The sequence below is a fragment of the Arachis hypogaea genome, chromosome 12 (genome assembly GCF_003086295.3).
Source record: "Arachis hypogaea cultivar Tifrunner chromosome 12, arahy.Tifrunner.gnm2.J5K5, whole genome shotgun sequence".
NCBI lineage: Eukaryota > Viridiplantae > Streptophyta > Magnoliopsida > Fabales > Fabaceae > Arachis > Arachis hypogaea.
Window position 1 is genome coordinate 51,573,350 of NC_092047.1, and position 4,273 is coordinate 51,577,622.

Below are 4,273 nucleotides of genomic sequence, written 5' to 3' on the forward strand. Positions count from 1 at the left end.
CTGATTAATAAAATAGCACACTTTTCTGCAACTCGTTGGGAGACGACCTGGGACTTAAACTCCCAGTAATTTTTAATTTAAACTCTCTGTGACATATTTCTAAATTGATAGGCAGATTTTCGGTGAGTTAAGAACTATACTTACAATGTAACTATTTTAATAATTTTTAATTCACCAACTTCTGCCCCTCATCAATTTTTGGCGCCGTTGCGGGGGAGTTGCAATAGAGTGCTAAAGTTATTAATTAGAATTTATTTATTTGCATTTTATTTTATTTTGCTACTATGAGCTGCATGTTTCTTCCGTCAAATGACGCGTTCACTTCCTAATCCGCGCTTGCTAATATTCGATCCTAAAATTGAAAGGACTATTTCACGAATAAGGCGAGAACAACGTCGGTTAGTCCGCTCTGAGGGCGGATCTGAGAGTGACTTGAGGAAGAAACCAGCCCCCGTTCTACTGATTCGGTTGTTTTACGTGCAGAAGACATGGCAGCTAGGAGAGTTACCATCCAGGAGGAAGGAGCCCCTGATTTTACAATGCAACCATTTCAAGCGCATAATCCAGCGGTAGCTACAGATTTTGAAATAAAGACCGCACTGCTAAATTTGATGCCCAAGTTTCATGGCCTACCTGCTCAAGAGCCTATCAAGCACTTGAGAGATTTCCAGGCAGCCTGTTCTACTGTCAGGCGTGATGGTACTGATGAAACTTCAATTTTGCTGAAAGCTTTCCCATTTTCTCTTGATGGAAAAGCAAGAGAGTGGTACTACACTCAACCTCTAGCAAATGTATCCAACTGGGATACACTCAGAAAGGAGTTTTTGGAAAAATTCTTTCCATCTGAAGTTACTGATAAACTGAGGAAGGATATTTCTACAATTGTTCAGGATGACAATGAGACTCTCTTTGAATACTGAGAGTGCTTCAATAATCTTCTGGAAGCATGCCCCCACCACAGGATTGACAAGATAGTGTTACTTAGCTATATCACACAGGGCATGAGGCCCCAAGATAAGACCACATTGGAAAGTGCTAGCAATGGGTCTATGAAGAAGTACAAGACCACTGATGAGGCTTGGCAATTGATCAGTGATTTAGCTGAATCTGCTAGGAACCACAGACAAAGGCAAGGCCGTTCAAAAGCCATTGCGGAAGTATCCTCTAACAGAGAGACTGCTGCTCTAACTCAAAGTATATGTGAGATGACCAACTTGCTGAAGCAGATGCAATTGAATCAACAACAAGTTCAGCAAGCTCAACCTCCTTCGCCACAGCAAAACCAACAACTAGTCCCGCAAAGAATTTGTGGAATCTGTGCTGATTACAGCCATTACACTGATGAATGCCCGCAGCTCCAACAAGAAGACAACATGGTGGCATCCACTCATAACTTCTATGACCGCCCCAACCAAGGGTACAATCAAAGTGGAAATAATAACCATGGATGGCAGGACAATTCTAACCAGAATTGGAGGGACAACTATAACAGAGGAGGCATAGATAATCAGGGAAATCAGAGGTGGAATAATAACAACAACAGGCAGCAGAATCAACCTTACAGAGCACCTCACCTGAGGCAAAACCAAGGACCACAGAACAATCAACAGCAGACATCTCAATTTACTCATTCTTCTTTATCTCCCAATGAAGAGCTACTACAATCTTTTGAGCGAAGACAACAGACCATGGAAAACAACACGAATAGTATTAATGCCAGTCTGAATGGTCTCACCTCTACTTTGCAAGCTCTTATGTCACAGATTGGATCAACGCAAAATTCCAGTAACCAACCTTCAACCTCCACTGGAATCCCCTCTCAACCATTACCCAATCCAAAGGGAGGCATTAATGCCATCACCCTAAGGTCTAGAACCACACTGCAGGAGTGGAGTCAGGAGGAACCAAGCCCATCAGAACACACCTCAGCTGAAGAGGTAGTAGAAATAGAAGATGTTGAAGAAGAAGAGGACATACAGGACATAGCTGAAGAAGAAATAGCTCAACCACAGGAGGAAACACCAAAAGGCGCAGACACCACAGAAAACACTACTCCTATTCCATTTCCACAACTTGCAAGGAAGCCCAAGAAGCAGTTGGAACCTGACCCCAAAATAGTAGAAATATTCAAAAAGGTTGAGGTAACTGTTCCTCTTTTTGATGTTATTCAGCAGGTACCTAAATATGCAAAATTTCTAAAAGACTTGTGTATCCATAAAGACAAAATTAATGAATTAGAAACTATTCCTTTAGGTAGTTCTATATCTGTTTTAATGGGAGGATTACCTGAAAAATGTAGTGATCCAGGTCCTTGTATAGTTAGCTGTACTATTGGTGGTGTAGTAATTTATGATTGCATGTGTGATTTAGGAGCATGTGTCAGTATAATGCCTTTGTCTATATATGATATTTTGAGGCTCCCTCCCTTAAAAAGGTCGGCAGCTCGTTTTGTGTTAGCAGATAAAAGCATTATTACAGTGGCTGGAGTTGCTGAAGATGTTTTGGTGAACATTAAAGGACTTATATTTCCCACTGATTTTTATATCTTGGAGATGCCCCATAATGATTCAGATAAGCCATCATCAATCCTACTTGGGAGACCATTCCTGAAGACATCAAAATTCAAATTGGATGCTTTTTCAGGAACATACTCCTTTGAAATAGATGGCCGCAGAGTAATCTTCAATATGAATGGAGTCATTGACAAACCCCCAGAAGATCGTTCCATCTTCCAGTGTGATGTCATAGATGAAAGTGTAGCTGAAGTTCACAAGGAAGAGTTTGAAGAGAGGCACACTGGACAAGGTCCAAGTGTGGGGACCCTTTTAACTGACAATGAGGGCACTTCATCATTTTCACAAGCTCCAGATAATCCAGAGCCTACCCATGATCAAAAGTTCGAATTGAAGCCCCTCCCTCCACATCTCAAATATGCTTATCTTGAAGATGAGCAGCAGCTTCCAGTTATTATTGCAAGGGAACTTACTTCTCAACAAGAAGAGCAGTTACTTGATGTGCTGAGGAAGCATAAGAAGGCAATTGGGTGGAGCTTGGCAGACATAGTAGGCATCAACCCTCAAGTATGTGAGCACAGAATATTTTTAGAAGAGGAAGCAAGACCTGTCCGTCAACCCCAAAGAAGATTGAATCCCACCATCTTGGAAGTTGTCAAAAAGGAAGTGACCAGACTATTGGAAGCCGGTATCATATATCCCATTTCAGACAGTGAATGGGTAAGCCCAGTACAAGTGGTGCCCAAGAAGTCTGGAGTCACTACAGTGAAGAATGAGCATGGAGAGCTCATAGCAACTAGAGGTCAGAATGCTTGGAGAGTCTGCATTGATTACAGGCGTCTCAACCAAGCTACCCGTAAGGATCACTACCCACTTCCATTCATTGATCAAATGCTGGATCGCCTGTCAGGTAAATCACATTATTGCTTCTTAGATGGTTACACAGGTTATTTCCAGATTCATATAGCTCCTGAGGATCAGGAAAAGACTACTTTTACATGTCCTTTTGGGACTTATGCTTACAAGAGAATGCCCTTTGGCTTGTGCAATGCACCAACTACTTTCCAAAGGTGCATGATGAGTCTTTTCTCTGACCTTATTGAGGACTGTATGGAAGTTTTTATGGATGATTTTAGCGTTTATGGTGATTCTTTTAGCCTTTGCTTAGATGGATTATCTAGAGTATTAGATAGATGTGTTAATACAAACCTTGTATTAAACTTCGAAAAATGTCACTTTATGGTAAAACAAGGGATTGTATTAGGACATGTGGTATCTAATAATGGAATTTCTGTAGACCCAGCAAAGGTGAATGTTATTTCTAGTTTACTTTACCCCTCTTCTGTAAGGGAAGTCCGTTCGTTCCTTGGCCATGCAGGTTTTTGCAGGAGATTTATTAAGGACTTTAGTAAGGTCGCACTTCCCTTATCCAGATTACTGCAGAAGGATATTGAGTTCGAGTTCAGTGGGGATTGCAAACAAGCGTTTGATAAGATGAAGACTGCTCTGACTCAAGCTCCAATTGTGAGAGGACCAGACTGGAGCCAGCCATTTGAAATCATGTGCGATGCTTCCAACCATGCAGTAGGAGTAGCGCTGGCTCAGCGTGAAGGTAAGGATCCTTTCGTTATTGCTTATGCGTCTAAGACTTTAGACACTGCCCAGTCCAACTATACTACTACTGAGAAAGAGCTTCTTGCTATTGTTTTTGCTCTGGATAAATTCCGAGCTTATTTACTTGGTACTAGAGTAGTAGTGTA

At 41.5% G+C, this 4,273-nt stretch overlaps 1 non-coding gene across 1 annotated transcript; it reads right to left on the bottom strand.

The window, feature by feature from the left end:
* Nucleotides 1-857: 857 nt before the first annotated feature.
* Nucleotides 858-964, bottom strand: LOC112731279 (small nucleolar RNA R71). Its single transcript, XR_003167065.1, has one exon. It is a non-coding gene; the product is annotated as a small nucleolar RNA R71 (small nucleolar RNA).
* Between the last annotated feature and the right edge of the window lie 3,309 nt (nucleotides 965-4,273).